The sequence below is a fragment of the Schistocerca gregaria genome, chromosome X (assembly GCF_023897955.1).
Source record: "Schistocerca gregaria isolate iqSchGreg1 chromosome X, iqSchGreg1.2, whole genome shotgun sequence".
Taxonomy (NCBI): Eukaryota; Metazoa; Arthropoda; class Insecta; order Orthoptera; family Acrididae; genus Schistocerca; species Schistocerca gregaria.
Window position 1 is genome coordinate 829,714,792 of NC_064931.1, and position 20,267 is coordinate 829,735,058.

Below are 20,267 nucleotides of genomic sequence, written 5' to 3' on the forward strand. Positions count from 1 at the left end.
CGTGCGGTTCTAGGCGCTGCAGTCTGGAACCGAGCGACCGCAAAGATCGCAGGTTCGAATCCTGCCTCGGTGATGGGTGTGTGTGATGTCCTTAGGTTAGTTAGGTTTAATTAGTTCTAAGTTCTAGGCGACTTATTACCTCAGAACTTAAGTCGCATAGTGCTCAGAGCCATTTGAACCATTTTTGATAACGTTGTAATTTGGCATTACATGGTTCACTGGTTCAAGCTTCGCTTGTTTCATATTTTTTCTCGTTCAACTTGAAAGACCTACATCTCGTAACTATAAAATTCATCATCATTTTTGTGAGTAATGCACGACTTCTTGTTTTAAATTACATATCACATACGAAATTCCTGATTTCACTTCAAAAATAAATTCTCAGTTATCGACATTTTATGAAAGACTGTTAGTAAAGGTTGCTTAAATTAATAAAACACAACAATTTAATTTTTGAAGCAAAAATGAAATACCAAATACTCTCTATTTCGAGTATGTCCATTGTTTTACGCCACAGATGTAGTAGATATGTGTCGTAGGAACATGAAAAACAATCATTTTCACAGCATCAAGCACACCATACAAATGCTGCGTTTTGACATTTGCCTCTGTACCATTAAAATATGAATCTAACAGAACTGATCTGGAGTCGAGTTAAGGGATTTGGCCCGAATAACAACACCGTTAAGCTTCCAGACGTACTGGAACTAAGGCACGCAGATTTTTCACACGTCACTGCCCAACGTCGGCGGTATATAGAGCGGCACGTTGTTGTTGATCGACTAGTTATCACCGTAGCAGATGGCAGTTCCGTAACTGAAATGTATTTCTCGGATTCGGATAAGAAAAGAGCTAAGAGATTTCCAGACGACTGACTGCAATTAATGCCTTCAGTGGCTTCAGTATTCAACAGTACGGTGAATGCTACTGCATCACACACAGCTCGCTCAGAAAAATTACTCTCTGTTTAAGTTTGGACATTTGATTACTCTTGTTCGTAATTAGAATACTATGTCAGAAAAGAACGAGAGCATTTTATGCTTTCCGTCGGGTCATCTAAGAAGCGCGCGGTAGTGCTGGAGTTTTGCCGAATATTATTTTATTCTCTTTAAAAATGAAATGACGTTCGAAGCTATATTGTTTCTTTGCCCGTCTCTTTTTACTTCTGAACTGCAACTGATGACATCATTGAAGGTTAAGTGGACTGCTGGTTGGCCAGTGCTGTCCAAGTTTAATGAGCTGGTAAAGCGGTTGACACGCACATTATCGCTCAAAAATGGCTCTGAGCACTATGGGACTTAACTTCTGATGTCATCAGCCCCCAATAACTTAGAACTACTTAAACCTAACTAACCTAAGGACATCACACACATCCATGCCCGAGGCAGGATTCGAATCTACGACTGTAGCGGTCGCGCGGTTCCAGACTGTAGCGCCTAGAACCGCTCGGCCACAAAGGCTGGTCATTATCGCTCAGTCTCTGTGCGTGTAACACAGCATAAAATTTATCCTTATGATCGTACTTGACTGTACTGGTCAAAGCCTAGCTTCCTCTAAACGTGAAAGGAAATCCGATGATATTAAAGCAAATGCGAAAGAATACATGGCGTAATGTTTATATCAGGTTTATTCTTATGATGATCAGAGTATAGTAATAGCGCACGGAACTTGATGTCAAAGAGATTGGAAATCTGAAGACTAAGGTACAGTAATAATGAATTCCGTCTACCTGTACAAGTTTCACAAGCCTGTGCATTTGCAACTACTGTTAAAAATTTCGTCCCCCAAGTTCAGCGCATACATGGTATCGTAGAACGAAGTTCTCTTGTACCCATTCTAATATCCCCAGTATCGTTTGAACAGGGTCTCAGGCAGCAACAATATTCTCGTCAGTCTCGTCAGGCGTCTCGTACACAAGGCTTTCCACATGACCTCACAAGGAGAAAGCAAGTGGGGTCAGATCAGATGAACCTGCAAGACACTAAACAGGACCCCTTCCGCCTATCCACTTTTCGGGGAGTGTCTGATCCAGGTGTTCACGAACCACCAGTTGAAAGCAAGGTGGGGCTCCATCATGTTGGAATCACATCCGTTGACGAGTAACAAGTGGGACGCGTGCCAGAAACCAGGGTACTATGTCTTTGATAAACACTGTGTACACTGGTACATGTAAGAGGGGAGGAACAAGAAAGGGGCCTAGTACGTAATCAGTGACTATGTCTGCCCATATGCTGACTAATAATTTTGTCATTTATGTCTCTTCAAAACTGTAACGTGGGGATTCTTATCGTCTCAAACATGACTCTTGAGACTTGTTAGCATTCAGTCTCTGGTGAAACAGGTTTCATCCGTAAAATCTACACACGCAGGAAAGTGAGGATCGACGGTAAGGCGCTGCAAGAACCATTGGCTGAAGGCGACATGAGGTCGGAAGTCGGCAGGAGTCAAACCACGCACATTCTGTGGGTGTTAGAAGTGTAGATGCATTTCCCGTAATACTCGGCAGAGTGCTGATTGCAGGCACCTCATCCATACGAGCAAGCACTGCATCTTCGAAGTCGGGGGTCTGTGAAGTTCATCGTCCTCCTCGGTCGTTATACTGCGAGGCAAATTGCCCAGTTTCACTGAACTATTGGAACAATCTTGGAAACATGATGGAGTCGGATGTCCTCTACGCGGATATTTGGCTGTGTGCAACCTTTCTGCTTCTCTACTGCTTACATTTGCTTGCCCAGCCACGAAAATCATATCTGCAAGTTCTGTCACCGGGTACAACTCCACTTTGATGGTGTTGATCGTCGTTAGTACTTAGACTTGTAAAAGCAGCCTGCGGTCAACTACAGTACAGGCATTATACACCAAGACTACTCATGTCAGTGTACAGTACGGTGTCTGCATTGGATTAGTTGAGATATTATTCAAACTTCTACATCTAAGAGCACATCGGGATTGCCTACCCTACAACAGCAGTATAGATACATGTATTCCCCTATCAGAGGTATCAGAACGATTTTCTCTTATATCTGTCGACTCGGCCGTTTCCAGGCCAGGATCCCTTATCCCAAAGTGATACATTTACCCGTCTCCATTATCGCTGAAAGCATGTAACAATATTGTCCTGTATAAGATTTACAACGTGAATTGTAAAACAATGATAAAAGTTTTCTGGAAGTAAAATTCGATTAACACAAGATCTGAGTATTTCGAAGTTTTGCATGACATTAATATGTTTGTGAATGTTCGTTGCTTGTACAAATGACATGTCACATTGGGTAACATAATGCTGTGTGAAATTCAGCTGGAGACTTAAGTATACCATTTTCGTCAGCACTAGTAGAGAACCAATACAGAAGGAGATTTTGATGTGCTATTTAACAACAATAAACTTCAGCTTTCATTTGACTTGTAAATAATGTATAACTATTGACAGAACAAGCACAAAAATGGTACAGAGTTTGAGTACAAAGTCGTGTCTTGACTTTACTAAATATGATTATGAGATAGGTATTAGCATACCACAGGAACAACTAATATTAGCGGGTGATAAGTTATTACATGCAGTATGTATATTACATACAGCTTTATACGTTATTTGAAATCAGTAGGAAAATGTATTTGCGAAGGACTCTACAATTGATTATTGGAATATGTAGCTAAACCAGCAAAACTAATACAGTAATGGTGCATATGCACTGTAACTGACCAGGTGTGACACGACAACCAGAAAATGCCATAATTATCGATTTTCATCCGATGACAGCATATTCCACCTGGTGATAGTAAATTTACAGATAATGGTCTCTCTCGTCCACCAACAGATAGTTTAGCGGTATAGCTACCAGACCGCCATCTGTGTCTACCCATTAATAGGGAATGCTCACAGCCGGAAGCCTCAGTGTGGAGCAAACGTGTGAAGCAAGCAAGCAAACATGCCAAGGAGACACACTCGTGCTTCCTACAGCCAACCGAGCGTGTTTGAAATGGATCAAATTGTGGCCTTCCGAGTGCAGGATGGTCCTTTTGGAAAACTGCCACACAAGGTGGACATGCTGTGTCAGTTGTGCAACGATGTTCGTATAAATGATCAGCCGACCGTAGTAGCCGAGCGGTTCTAGGCGTTAGTCTGAGCCGCGCGACCGCTGCGGTCGCACGTTCGAATCCTGCCTCGGGCGTGGATGTGTGTGGTGTCCTTAGGTTAGTTAGGTTTAGGTAGTTTTAAGTTCTAGGAGACTGATGACCTAAGAAGTTAAGTCCCATAGTGCTCAGAGCCATTTGAACCATAAATGGTCACGTGAACATTCTCGTACCCGTAGCCGAGGTTCTGGACGTCCGTAAAGCACAAACGCCCGCCAGGATAGTCTTACTGTATGGGCAGCAGTGGCAGATAATACAGCTACCACAGTGTAGAGAAGAGGGCCTGTGAGCCAAGATTTGTCAAGATATACTGTTGCGAACCAGTTATTAACTATGGTACTAAAGGCACACAAACCTCTAGTCCGTCTTCCACCCGCGCATAGCATCCACGTGCACTGCTCAACTGGTACCGTCAGAGGATCACTTGGAAGATGGAATGGTGCGCCGTGGTTTTCAGCGATGAAAGCAGTTTCTGCCTGCACGCAAGTGATGGCCGTTTGCACGAACGACATGGAGCTGATGAGTGCCGTCTCGCAGAGTGCATTCGTCCAAGATACACTGGACCCACCCAGGACTTATGGTCTGGGGTGCGATAAGCTATAACTCTCTTTCACCTTTGGTGTTTCTGGATGGGACGCTGACCATCGCTCGGTACGTGCAGAATGTTGTTAGACCCGTTCTTTTGCCGTTCTTGCAACAGGAAGGCGATGTGTTGCTCCAAAAGGATAATGCTCGCCCACACACTCTGCAAGATGTGCAGCACTTTCCCTTGCCAGCTCGATCTCCGGACTCGTCTCCAGTCGAGCACGTGTGGCATATGATGGAACGAAAAGTGAGTTACGCAACTCGTCAGCCAACAACTATTACAGGACTACGTGAAAAGGTTGATCAGGCGTGGAATAACGTATCCCAAGGCAACACTCCCAATCTGTACGGTCGACTGGATGCCAGAGTCACTGCTAGCATTGCCGCCCGTGGAGGCTACTTCACTTACTAATTTGGGTGTTTCAGCATGGGCCAGAACCTGGTACCTCAGAACAGCTTGTCCTGTTGATCTATAAATGTAATCATTTCATGTACTCCATTTGCACTGTTGCAACAATACATCCTGAGTGAATTGGAAAAATCTCAAAGAATGTACTATTTTTCTTCCAGCACTGTATATGTGTAGCGATTAAACAACTGGCCATTAAAATTGCTACACCACGAAGATGACGTGCTACATACGCGAAATTTAACCGACAGGAAGATGCTGTGAAATGCAAATGATTAGTTTTTCAGAGTATTCACACAAGTTTGACGCCGGTGGCGACACCTACAACGTGCTGACATGAGGAAAGTTTGCAACCTATTTCTCATACACAAACAGCAGTTGACCGGCGTTGCCTGGTGGAACGTCGTTGTGATGCTTCGTGTGAGGAGGAGAAATGCGTACCATCACGTTTCCGACTTTGATAAAGGTCAGATTGTAGCATATCGCGATTGCTGTTTATCGTATCGCTACATTGCTGCTCGCGTTGGTCGAGATCCAATGACTGTTAGCAGAATATGGAATTGGTGGGTTCAGGAGGGTAATACGGAACGCCGTGCTGGATCCCAACGGCCTCGTATCACTAGCAGTCGAGATGACGGGCATCTTATCCGCATGGCTGTAACGGATCATGCAGCAACGTCTCGCTCCCTGAGTCAACAGATGGGGACTTCTGCAAGACAACAACCATCTGCACTATCAGCTGGGAGACCATGGCTGCGGTTACCCTTGACGATGCATCACAGACAGGAGCGCCTGCGATGGTGTACTCAACAACGAACCTCGGTGCGCTAATGGCGAAACGTTATTTTTTCGGATGAATCCAGGTTCTGTTTACGACATCATGATGGTGAACGCACAGTGGAAGCGTGTATCCGTCATTGCCATACTGGCGTATCACCCGGCGTGATGGTATGGGGTGCCACTGGTCTCGGTCACCTCTTGTTCGCATTGACGGCACTTTGAACAGTGGACGTTACATTTCAGATCTGTTACGATCCATGGCTCTACCCTTCATTGGATCCCTGAGAAACCCTACTTCTCAGCAGGATAATGCACGACCGCATGTTGCAGGTCCTGTACGGGCCTTTCTGGATACAGAAAATGTTCGACTGCTGCCCTGGCCAGCGCATTCTCCAAATCTCTCACCAATTGAAAACGTCTGGTCAATGGCGACCGAGGAACTGGCTCGTCACAATACGCCAGTCACTACTCTTGATGGACTGTGGTATCGTGTTGAAGCTGCATGGGCAGCTGCACCTGTACACGCCACCCCAGGCGTATCAAGGCCGTTATTACGGCCAGAGGTGGTGGTTCTGGATACTGATTTCTCAAGATCTATGCACCCAAATTGCATGAAAATGTAATCACATGTCAGTTCTAGTATAATACATTTGTCCAATGAATACCCGTTTATCATCTACATTTATTCTTGGTGTAGCAATTTTAATGGCCAGTAGTGTAGAAATAAATAATAAAACTTTGCTGAAAGGTACAAGACAAACATTAATTACTTTCAAACAGATTGAATGAGTACATGACAGTTTAAATAATGTATGGCTCGACTAAAACTTTAATTCTTACACTATTATGTCAGGTCTGAACATCATTTCGTAACACATCGATACTAACGGGCATGAAACAATTAAAGTTTATGTAATTAGTTCATCTTAAGTCAAAAGAGAAAGCAAAACGGCAACAGAACAGAATTATTGACAATAGCATACAGAGATCATTAAAAACCGTTGGATCACGGAAGATAAGGTATACATTACTGAAGGCGAAATTAAATAAATAAATAAATAAATGGGATAAACTCAAAAGGTGGGAGCAGTAAGATCGTTGCGAGTCTCGGCAAATGCCCAAATAAGTTTGTACACATCAGATGTTTTCTCAGGACATGATAATTAAACATCCCAAAGATTAAGGTCACTGTACAAATTTTGTTACTTTCTACATTTTAGATGTGTAAATGGTGACGTTTATCCCCACACAAGAGATTAATATAAACTCAGGTGCAGTAAGGGATAAGAGGGGTATATGTTGACATGTTCTATATGATTTAAGTTCAGTTGTAGCGTAAATGTCAAAACGAAAGATCGGGTACACACCTCGCATTTTAAGTGGACTAGACTGCGCACTGCACACAGTAGGACGTCGCAGGATGGGAAACAACTTATTTCTAATTTGATGTGGATGCATTTAAAAAGATAAGGCACAAATTCTGACAAACACAGTCCAGTTCCTTAAGCTCCATGGCATTCCCTAAGCCCAAAGGCGTTACAGAAAACGCGACTTCTGAAGAATTCTTTGTGGCCTTGAAAAAATTATAAGGCATATTTTATACACCTTTTGAGGAGACTGCCAATCTTACAACTGTTTTTGAGACCATTTGCCGTTACCGTTGAAAGCGCCCCTGTGCCTATGTGCAAATGTAATTGACTGATCTGCAGTGTAATTCCCCATTTAAACACAAATCCTTTTATGTTAAAACTGCCCATGACGTCTAAACTGGTTTTTCTCAGAGTTTTCATTCTCCATAATGAGGTTGCTAAAGTGCTACATTCTTTCAATCAGTGTGTGTGTGTGTGTGAAAGATCTTTTTTCGATTATGAAACAAAATAAGTCTTCGTCTGTCATGCCGACAGCTTGTACCAGATAAAAATTGTCTTCAGTGCACCAAAAATAAAGAATATTGAATACCTGTTTCGTTTGTTATCTGTGTTGTTGAGAAATGTGAAGTATGAAACTAAGTCGTATGCAGTGCGACTGCATTGCCATTTAAATGCGGTGCTTTTGCAGTTTCCCCCTCTTCCCTCTCCTCGCGCTCAGGTAGCGTATAGCATGATTCAAATGGCTCTGTGCACTATGGGACTTAAACATCTATGGCAATCAGTCCCCTAGAACTCAGAACTACTTAAACCTAACTAACCTAAGGACATCACACAACATCCACTCATCACGAGGCAGAGAAAATCCCTGACCCCGCCAGGAATCGAACCCGGACTCGTAGAGCATGCTGTGGCAGTGTGGGAAATAGGCAGCCAGGCTGAGCTCTGTCGCAGCCGTTTTCCCCATTACTATAAAAGAATGTTTAGTAGCTCAAGCTGTGGCTGAAGAGAAACCCGCTAGAGACACACCGCATTTTTGTGTTTTCATAACTTAGGACTACTGTCGACATGAGCAGCCGCAGGCTGTGTGGCTGGTGGCACCTAAATCTTTACCTAAATGATAAGCAGTAGCATTTTTAATGTAACAGGACTTTTAATATGTTACCGCAGTTTCGTTTATTTAGAAAATACAGGCATGAGAGTGTGATATTTACAATCATAGTTTACTTTAGAAGCCAGTTGGGATTCAACGGATTTGATGGAATATATCGTTGCTGGTACCCGTTCTTGTACTGCACTGTTACTGAGTCTATTAACAGCCACTGCTAGCATGTGAACAGACCTGGAGTATTTCCAAGAAACTCACGTAAACAGTGGGCCGGTGGCGGCAATATGTAGGTTAGTTTTTGCATTATGAAATTTCATTTTTATGGTTAGATTTCTTATTATTTTTATCATTCCTTAGTATTACTCTTTGTTTCTTTTCTTTTATAGTTGCTGGTGGCTACAAATATTTCAAATACACTGTATGTAATGAAACTCCATTTCACATAAAAGCTAACGTATTTAATAAATACCGAAATAAATAAATGAATCCAATACTACTGTAACTGATAGTGTCTGATGAGAAAACCAATGAATTGTAGAAATGGTTCTCGGGCAAGAGTTTGATGTTATGCTATGCCCACAATATTTCATCGTCGCACGGGATCGACATCTTCAGATGTGACGAGAATACTGCTGACGAGGCGTAAATGTGGCCAGCATCGAAGATTTTCTTATCCGTAGCGGAAAATACAGCGACGCCACCTGTCGGACGATGAACCGCGACCCCAGGGGAGGCGCCGCAGGCGATGTCGTGCTTTTAGCAAAGGCCGTCTCCTGCCATAGCCTATTATCGCCAAATTTCGCTTCACTGTCCTAACGGATACATTCGTCGTACGACCCGCATTGACTTCTGCGGTGTGTGTTAGCATTGACAACTGTAGGCCAACGCCGTTGCTCTCGGTCGTTAGTGAAAGCTGTTGGCCACTGCGTTGTACGTGGTGAGAGGTAATGCCAGAAATTTGGTATTCTCTTCACACTCCTGACACTATAAATCTCGGATTGTTGCATTCTCTAACGATTTCCGAAATGGAATGTGCCATGCTTCTAACTCCAACTACTGCTAGCTCTCATCGCGCGGCCTTAATCACTTGGGAAACGTTTCCTCGTCAGTCACTTGAGTACGGATGACAGTTCAGTCAGTGCAGCGCCCTTTTATCTCTCGTGTACGTGACACTACCGCCATCTGTGTATGAGCCTATCGCTATCACATTACTTTTTGTCACTTCAGTGTATAGCCCGTAGGGAAACAGGAAGAAGTGGAATGAAGCAGATATGACCAAGGTGAGTCGTGCAGTCAGAGGTAAAACTATGGGGACAGTGAAGGCTGCTAATGTATTTAATGTGCCACGATCGACATTATACGCATTTTGAAGTTCTCCTTCAAAATTAATTTCACAGAAAATTGGAAGACTATCTGTATTAGGCGCAGAACTGGAAAATGCGCTAGTGTCTTAGCTACTTCACGTAAAAGAGATGTTTTATGGCTTCACACTTGGTGACCTAAAACTAATGGCTTACCATTCAGCGACAGGGAATGGTCGAAAACATCCATTTAAGAATGCAGAAGCAGGAAAAGCTTGGGTGGATCTATTTTTGCTTTGTAATAATAAGATTGTCTCATTACGTAAGCCCTGTAGAACTTCTTTTTCTCGTTTTATAGGATTTAATAAAGTCTATGTTGAAATTTTCTGTAATGTATTTTAGGAGGCTTACCTAAAACACAATTTTCCGGCTGACCGGATCTGCAATGTAAATGAGACGGGATTAACAGTTGTACAAAGTGGAAACCCTCTTATTACAGGACGGAAGCAAAAGCGACAGATTGCTTCCCTTACCTCCGCTGAGCGAGGTGCAATTACGGTGATTGCATGTATGAGTGGTTCTGAACACTGTGCCCTTCCTTGACCATATTCCCTCGTAAGAACATAAAAAACTAGCTAATGAGAGGGGCTCCTCCATTGACAATTGGTGTTTCACATCCGTCAGACTGGGAGCATACCAACATCTTCCGTACATAGCTGAACAATTTTGTAGAAAAATCATATTCCCGTACCAGAGACACATTTTACTTGACAAGTCGTTTACCTGGTGTCGGTAGATAAATACGATATCGCAGAGCCTGTGGAATTCCGATACAAAGTTCCCTCGGATATGCATGCATGTTCGAGTACAGGTTGGAGACACGTGGCTGACGGCATATACAAGTTTGGGTCTGGCCGTGAACCATGCTCGCATAGTCAAATGGTAACGCGACCGCTCGCGAAAGCGGGAAATCTGGCTTCGAATCCCGGTTCAGTACAAATTTGCAGTGTAGCCATTCCATTAAGCAGAAGGTCCATAATCGCAACTGCGAATACATTTCATGAATTTCATAACGGCTGTCTGTCGCCGCAGTACCTGTTCCTTCGGACATGGATGCACCTCTGAAGGAAGTTCGCGTCGTAATTCGGAATAACACAGGCGTTGCAATATCGGAAGTGATTGCGTTCGGCTACTTGGAGAGCATTTGCAGCCATTCATGGACATCATATTCCCAAAAAACGATGAAATTTTTACAGATTACGGTGCGCCATGTCACCGGGACGCAATTGTTCGCGATTGGTTTGAAGAACATTCTGGACAATTCGAGCGAAAGATTCGGCCATCCAGATCGCCCGACATTAATCGCATCGAACATTTACGGGACATAATCGAGAGGTCAGTTCGTGCACAAAATCCTACACCGGCAACACTTTAGCAATTATGTACGACTACTGAGGCGACATGGCTCAGTATTTCTGCAGGGGACATCCAACGACTTGCTGAGTCCATGCTACGTCAACCTGCTGCCCTGCGCCTGGCAAAAGGCGTCCGACACGATATTAAGAGGTTTCCCATGACTTTTGTCACCTCAATGTGATTTGCTCTTGTCGTGAGTTCAGTTTTTTATTTACTTATATCTTGCGATAGTTCGTGTAGTCGTAACTGCCGTCTGCTTCACGTCTGCTGTTCAGCGAGCTACGTTAATTTAAGTATTAGCTGTATTTTTCTTACTTGTCACTTCTTCCGTGTGTTTTTGCTATTAGGAAGTTTTAATTGTCGAGTGCTAGTAATAGTGTTCCATATATTTCGTGTTTGTTTTGAATACAGTCAGAGAGAGTCCCTTTAGTCAACCATAGTGCGAGTGTGTTTTCAATACAGTCCAGAGACAGGTAGTGCTATTTTCATTGTTTTCTACAAGAAATGTCTAGCAACCACAGTTTAGTCAACAATCAGCCGCCTTTAGTGAATTAGCAGTCTAGTTAAAAATTGAATAACTCTCTACAGTAAATTGATTTCTTAGGATTGATAGAATGTGTGACTGCTACGTACGGACGCAGGAGGGGCTGGCCACCGTTCGCGAACAGCTAAACGTGTTGATGGCCGCGGCCAGCCGTCTTCAGGATGCCGTCTCGGAGTGTAGCGGCAGTGGGGAGTCTGGTGCGTCGCATGGTGCACCCCAGGTGTTAGATGCTTCACCCACTGTCCCTGCTGTCGAGACATCTTCGCGGGTACCGGGCGCGGTTGGGCCACCCTCCCCCCAAGGGGAGTGGCGGGTTCAGCGGCGTTCGCGGCGCACGAGGCGGAGGGTCAATGTGGAGGCTGGCCGTGTGGCATCGCCCGCTCTGCCTGTGAGTGGACATGTGGCCGCTCCTTCAGCAAGGTCCGAGCAGGCACTCGGGAGGGGAGGGGTTTATTAGTTATTGGAAGCTCCAACGTTAGGCGGGTGATGGAGCCCCTTAGGAAAATAGCGGAAAGGTCGGGGAAGAAGGCCAGTGTTCACTCTGCTTGCCGGGGGGTCTCATCCGAGATGTGGAGGAGGCCCTGCCGGCGGCGATAGAGAGCACTGGGTGCACCTCACTGCATATTGTTGCTCATGTCGGCACCAATGACTGCCGTCTGGGTTCAGAGGTCATCCTCATTTCGTACAGGCGGTTGGCGGAATTGGTGAAGGCGGTAAGCCTCGCTCGCAGGGTGGAATCTGAGCTAACTATTTGTAGTATCGTTCCCAGAACGATCGCGGCCCTCTGGTTTGGAGCCGAGTAGAAGGCTTAAACCAGAGGCTCAGACGATTCTGCGGAGAGCTGGGGTGCAAATTTCTCGACCTCTGCTATCGGGTAGAGAAATGTAGGGTCCCCCTGAATAGGTCAGGCGTGCACTACACGCCGGAAGCGGCTACAAGGGTAGCGGAGTACGTGTGGAGTGCACATGTGAGTTTTTTAGGTTAGAGAATTCCCTCCCTATGCCCGACAAGACGCCTCCTGTGACGCAGGAAGGTAGGAGTAGGCAAAATGCAACAGGGAATAACAATATTAATGTGCTAATAGTAAACTGCAGGAGCGTCTATAGAAAGGTCCCAGAACTTCTCTAATGAACGGTCACAGTGCCCATATAGTACTAGTTACAGAAAGTTGGCTGAAACCAGGCAGAAACAGTAATGAAAGCCTAAACTCAGATTGGAATGTATACCGCAGAGACAGGCTGGACAGTGAAGGGGGAGGCGTGTTTATAGCGATAAGAAGTGCAATAGTGTCGAAGGAAATTGACGGAGATCCTAAATGTGAAATAATTTGGGTGAAGGTCACTGTTAAAGCAGGCTCAGATATGGTAATTGGATGTCTCTATAGGCCCCTGGTTCAGCAGCTGTTGTGGCTGAGCACCTGAAGGATAATTTGGATAATATTTCGAGTAGATTTCCCACATGTTATTGTTCTGGGTGGAGATTTTAATTTGCCGGATATAGACTGGGAGACTCAAACGTTCATAACGGGTGTCAGGGACAAAGACCCAAGTGAAATTTTTTTAAGTGGTTTATCTGAAAACTACCTTGAGCAGTTAAACAGAGAACCGACTTGTGGCGATAACATATTAGACCTTCTGGTGACAAACATACCCAAACTATTTGAAACAGTTACCGCAAAACAGGGAATCAGCGATCATAAAGCGGTTACTGCATCGATGATTTCAGCCGTAAATAGAAATATTAAAAAAGGTAGGAAAATTTTACTGTTTAGCAAAAGTGACAAAAAGCAGATTACAGAGTACGTGACGGCTCAACACAAAAGTTGTGTCTCAAGTACAGATAGTGTTGAGGATCAGTGGACAAAGTTCAAAATCATCGTACAAAATGCGTTAGATGAGTATGTGCCAAGCAAGATCGTAAGAGATGGAAAAGAGCCACCGTGGTACAACAACCGAGTTAGGAAACTGCTGCGGAAGCAAAGGGAACTTCATAGCAAACATAAACATAGCCAAAGCCTTGGAGACAAACAAAAATCACGCGAAGCGAAATGTAGTGTGGGGAGGGCTATGCGAGAGGCGTTCAATGAATTCGAAAGTAAAGTTCTATGTACTGACTTGGCAGAAAATCGTAAGAAATTTTGGTCTTATGTGAAAGTGGTAGGTGGGTCAAAACCAAATGTCCAGACACACTGTGACCAAAATGGTACTGAAACAGAGGATGACAGACTAAAGGCCGAAATGCTAAATGTCTCTTTCCAAAGCTGTTTCACAGAGGAAGACTGCACTGTAGTTCATTCTCTAGATTGTCGCACAGATGACAAAATGGTAGATATCGAAATAGACGACATAGGGATAGAGAAACAACTAAAATCGCTCAAAAGAGGAAAGGCTGCTGGATCTGATGGGATACCAGTTCGATTTTACACAGAGTACGTGAAGGAACTTGCCCCTTTTTGCAGCGGTGTACCGTAGGTCTCCGAAAGAGCGTGACGTTCCAAAGGATTGGAAAAGGGCACAGGTCATCCCCGTTTTCAAGAAGGGACGTCGAACAGATGTGCAGAACTATAGACCTAAATCTCTAACCTCGATCAGTTTTAGAATTTTAGAACACGTATTATGTTCGAGTATAACGACTTTTCTGGAGACTAGAAATCTACTCTGTAGGAACCAGCATGAATTTCGAAAAAGACGGTCGTGTGAAACCCAGCTCGCGCTATTCGTCCACGAGACTCAGAGGGCCATAGACACGGGTTAGCAGGTAGATGCCGCGTTTCTTGACTTCCGCAAGGCGTTCGATACAGTCCCCCACAGTCGTTTAATGAACGAAGAGCATATGGACTGTCAGACCAATTGTCTGATTGGATCGAAGAGTGCCCAGATAACAGAGCGCAGCATGTCACTCTCAATGGAGAGAAGTCTTCCGAAGTAAGAGTGATTTCAGGCGTGCCGCAGGGGAGTGTCGTAGGACCGTTGCTATTCACAATATACATAAATGACCTTGTGGATGACATCGGAAGTTCACTGAGGCTTTTTGCGGATGATGCTGTGGTGTATCGAGAGGTTGTAACAATGGAAAATTGTACTGAAATGCAGGAGGATCTGCAGCGAATTGACGCATGGTGCAGGAAATGGCAATTGAATCTCAATGTAGACTAGTGTAATGTGCTGCCAATACATAGAAAGATAGATCCCTTATCATTTAGCTACAAAATAGCAGGTCAGCAACTGGAAGCAGTTAATTCCGTAAATTATCTGGGAATACGCATTAGGAGTGATTTAAAATGGAATGATCATATAAAGTTGATCGTTGGTAAAGCAGATGCCAGACATATTCGTTGGAAGAATCCTAAGGAAATGCAATCCGAAAACAAAGGAAGTCGGTCACAGTACGCTTGTTCGCCCACTGCTTGAATACTGCTCAGCGGTGTGGGATCCGTACCAGATAGGGTAGATAGAAGAGATAGAGAAGATCCAACGGAGAGCAGCGCGCTTCGTTACAGGATCATTTAGTAATCGCAAAAGCATTACGGAGATGATAGATAAACTCCAGTGGAAGACTCTGCAGGAGAGACGCTCAGTAGCTCGGTACGGGCTTTTGTTGAAGTTTCGAGAACGTACCTTCACCGAAGAGTCAAGCGGTATATTGCTCCCTCCTACGTGTATCTCGCTAAAAGACCATGAGGATAAAATCAGAGAGATTAGAGCCCATGCAGAAGCATACCGACAATCCTTCTTTCTACGAACAATACCAGACTGGAATAGAAGAGAGAGCCGATAGAGGTACTCAAGCAGCCCTCCACCACACACCGTCAGGTGTCTTGCGGAGTATGGAGGTAGATGTAGAACGCATTGCGTCATTTTTGTCAACTTTGAGAGTTTGTGTAGTACCATCAGATTCTCAATAGAGCATAATCGTAAAAGTTGGCTTTAATGGTTTGTAAGTTATTTATGTTTAATTTGAGTAAAAGCAGCCTGTGCACGCTTTCTTGCGTTACTTGACTTTCGCTGGTGCCTTCCAGTCTGCGTCTACTCACTGGTTCCTATATGTCCGTGACACCTAAACTTCTGCCCAGCCATGGAAAGGCGTATTTTTGCTTGTTTTATTAACTGGATACAGTGTCATCCCTTTAAATTGCTTTTAGAACAATAATGTGTGAAGTAAGCGTGCTGTGCTGAGGATGGGAGATAGTGATAAACGTCGAAGCGACGAAAAGATATTCCTGGACACGTATAACGCAAATACAAATCGTGTATAACCTTAAGTATAACACTTCATTGCAACTAGCGTTATCCTCTGTGAGGAATTTTGCATAGTTTGACCGTGTTGACCTAGTGGACAGTGGTATCAAACTATCACCTCGTACCAATTGCAATTAGTAGAAAAACTGAAAGATTTTATTTTAGGAAGTTAAGAAAGTAATTCAATCCACGTAAAAGAATGAATATACGGTCGCCAGCCTAATTAGGCATAATAATTTAGAATATTAAGTTAAAATAATTTAACTATAATTTTACGAAAGGAAACTTTGGATACTACTTTCTTTGCAAACTGCAATCAACACACACAACTACCAAACGAACTGAACAGTAGATATCACTAGTTATCATTCGCCAACTTGGCAATCACAGAAAGACAAATGGTCATATACATCTGTTAGTAATAATTATCATCTCAACCATTAACCGATTCAGTACCAAATGTTATCAAAGGCATCACAAGAGCAAATTTGAGCATGAACAGAGTCCTGATTTAACTAACGCCCAAATATCACAAATTCAATTAAATGACACTGTACACACACTTTTATGTTCACTCTACTGTGGAAATGTTTTATATTTCTTTAGCAAAACTACTTTTTAGATTAAAGTGGGGATCCACAAACAGCCACTTCCTTTATAAGCAAACTATGCTCACATTTCATAAACAATTTGCATCACACTAATACTGATTTCCAACCCCACTTGAGATTATCTTTCAATGCTTTATAGCAATTTACACTATCAGTATTCTTAATTAAATTCAGAAATAAGTTCAAGGTAAAGTTAAGTTTCAAGTAGATTCAAAATTGTGTGCCTCTTTCATTACTTGTGAAGCGAGCAATTTTAACTAACAACATTTATGCCCTTTAGCACCAAGACTTTGGCACATTCAAAGTAGAAACAATGCAAACCAAATAATTTTTTTTTGTAAGTTCCAAATTATGTGCCTCTCTCTTTACCTGTGAAATAAGTAATTTAACTAGTAATGTTTATATGCTTTAATACTGAAACTTAAGCACATTCAAATAGAAACAAGTTAGTGGTTCTTCATAAACAGAATACTCGGTCGTTAGCACGTTTAGCATAGGACCCTGTATGGATTCATGAACAGAACCGTTTCAAAGTTCAAACATGAATTTTTATAATTGAAATTATTATTGAAAAACACTCACACACAAGCATACTGGTTCACACGGGTATACATATCTGATTCCCAAAGTTGGTGAAGCAGTGGCGCGGTAGTGGTGGCAAGCACGTGGTGGCTATCTGGTCTCACCTGTGGCGGTTTAATGCTCTATTCAAATCTTCGACGAAGTATTAATCATTTTAGAGCCATTCCAAAACGTGAGAGCGCCATTTTACAGCAATTCCATCATAAATCGGTTTCTGAATGCCTCACTTGACACCCGCAGTGTTGACAATACAAGTGCGGGCCACTGACTGCGTACTGTGCTCTCTCTCTCTCTCTTGCCGCCCACATTAACCGCCACGTTCATCTTTTCCCGCGCCAAGCCACGTCTGTAGCGGAGGGGGTTGCCTACACGTTTTCCTTCCTTATAATACAACTTCCCTAACGAGGGAACCTCCCCATCGCACCCACCTCAGATTTAGTTAAAGTTGGCACAGTGGATAGGGCTTGAAAAACTGAACACAGATCAATCGAGAAAACAGGAGGGAGTAGTGTGGAACTATGAAAAAAATAAGCAAAGTATACAAACTGAGTAGTGCATGCGCATGATAGGCAACATTAAGGATAGTACGACCCGAGCAGCGCTATGGTCCGTTGGTCAGGAGCGTCGTGGTCGCGTGGTTAGCGTGAGCAGCTGGAGAACGAGAGGTCCTTGGTTCAATTCTTCCCTCGAGTGAAAACTTTAATTTTGCCGGGCACGGTAGCTCAGCGTGTTCGGTCAGAGGGTTAGCTGCCCTCTGCAATAAAAAAAAAAAAAAAAAAAAAAAAAACTGAGTTAATCGATCAACAACGAACTTTAACGGATGTATTACAACGTCCGCCCAGAGCAGATGAAACGAACAAAAAACGTGCTTGGGTAGCTCAGTTGGTAGAGCACTTGCCCTCGAAAGGGAAAGGTCCCGAGTTCGAGTCTCGGTCCGGCATACTGTTTTAATCTGCCAAGAAGTTTCTAACGGAATTTTAACGCCGGCACGGTAGCTCAGCGTGTTCAGTCAGAGGGTTAGCTGCCCTCTGTAACAAAAAAAAAACTGAGTTAATCGATCAACGACGAACTGAAACGGGTGTCTCACGACGTCCGCCCCGAGCAGATGCAACGAACGTAAACGAAAAAAAAAAAAAAAAAAAAAAAGGTTAGCGTGAGCAGCTGCGGAATAAGAGGTTCTTGGTTCAAATCTTCCCTCGAGTGAAAAATTTACTTTATTTTCGCAAAGTTATGATCTGTCCATTCGTTCATTGACGTCTCTGTTCACTGTAATACGTTTAGTGTCTGTGTTTTGCGACCGCACCTCAAAACTGTGCGATTAGTAGACGAAAGGACGTGCCTCTTCTATGGGAACTGAAAACATTTGATCGCAATTTCATAGGTCAACCGATTCCTCCACAGGAAAACGCGTCTGATATATTCTATACGACACTGGTGACGGCATGTGCGTCACATGACAGGAATATCTTGTGGACCCACCTAATTTGTACACTTGGCGAATGGGTAAAAAGTTTCTTCTACCTTGCCCGATTTAGGTTTTCTTGTGGATGTGATAATCACTCCCAAAAAAAGTGATGAAAACATAAGAGTTTGGCACATGAACTGCAACAAATGAATGCAACAGTTTCACAGTCGCACAGTTTTTCCTGTGCTCTGTCAAAACATTTGTTTTTAACGTTTTCAAATTTTTCCGTGTGTAGACCGTCAAATCCTGCATATGTCCAAGCATATCTGAACATGTCCTGGAATTTTGGAGAGCGAAGTTGATTATGTGTGAGTGCCTGAACTTTGAAAATTGTCTGAAAATAAAACTCTTCACTCGAGGGAAGACTTGAACCAAGGATCTCTCATTTCACAGCTGCTCACGCTAACCACGGGACCACGGAGCTTCTGAGCTCTTATTGTCCTTGATGTTGCTTATGTTGCGCATGGACTCCTCAGTATGTATATTTTGCTTATTTTTCTCATAGTTCCACACAACTTCTTCCTGTTTTCTCGATTGATCTGTGTTCAGTTTTTCAAGGCCTATCCACTGTGCCAACTTATAACTGAATCTGAGGGGGGTGCGATGGGAAGGTTCCTTTGTAAGTATCAACCACTTTTCTACATACAATTTCTCTTTGATAAACACCCATACTTTATAAAGTTTCACTATTTAAACACACTGTTAAGTTTTTTTTTTAAATATCCATCACAAATTTTCACTTCCCTCTGGCAATTCAAAGACATTAATCAGTAAAGACCGAACATTTCATAGTTACATACACATAATTACGTTGTATAAACTACTTAAATCGGTAACGGTGTTACACACGGATGGTAAAAGAAGCCTTTTTTGCTCTTTGCGAAGGAAGCATTTCATCTTTCTCCTTATTTACGAAATGCACTACTTCCGCGATCCCAACCTGAGGATCACGCGATGTGACCAGCCGCTCAGCCATCATGTGTCAGTGACGTCATTCGGGTGAGCATGGGGGCCACATGTCGCTCTCGCAGCTGTTGCTAGCTATTTTTCATTGGAGTAGTTCCTCATCTTGCATCGGTAACTGAGTGTACCACGTTCCAGTTCCGCCACCGAACGAAAATTTTTGACACCAACGTGAACTGAACACGAGTCTTCCACATTCAGACACGGTGCCCAGTCTTCTACTGAGGCGGACATTTAGAAATCCACGGAAAATCTCTATTAAAATGTCCTGACGAGAATCTGAATCCCGGTCCTCCAGCAAGCTACTAGACTACTTCGCTCTCTGGACGTGCCGAGTAACAGAAGATTACTCTTTCCACGATCCGTAAAAGATTTTGTTCCGAAGGAGGTATTTAGCCGCAACGAAAGTCAACACATTTGAATGGAAAATGCATTAAAAATACACTGAAAAGCTTATGTAAGCGATAAGGATCTGTTATTTTTACACGTCGTCCATGAGACCTATTTTATCAGCGGAACTGTATTCCAATTTCGTGGTATGTAGGCCACAGCCGATGCCTTCCTCCAGGTTTCTGTATCCTAGCCAGTGTTCCGTCTAATAAATTCCGTGTAGACGGGACGTTAAACTCCGGCCTCCTTTTCTCTTCTAGCCGCAAGGGACACGCCGCCGCTTCGGCAGTCAAGGACAAACGGCTGCTAGAACGGAACGGCCCCTTGTATTATGTATTCAGTATAGAACGTAAGGAGAGATCGATTGTGACCGC

General features: G+C 43.5%; 1 protein-coding gene and 1 non-coding gene across 2 annotated transcripts in view; both read left to right on the top strand.

The window, feature by feature from the left end:
• The window catches only part of LOC126299332 (uncharacterized), a 793,355-nt gene that overhangs the window by 77,742 nt on the left and 695,346 nt on the right, over positions 1-20,267 (top strand). The gene's annotated exons all lie outside the window — the stretch shown is intronic.
• On the top strand, positions 17,942-18,016 carry Trnas-cga (transfer RNA serine (anticodon CGA)). Its single transcript has one exon. It is a non-coding gene; the product is annotated as a tRNA-Ser (tRNA).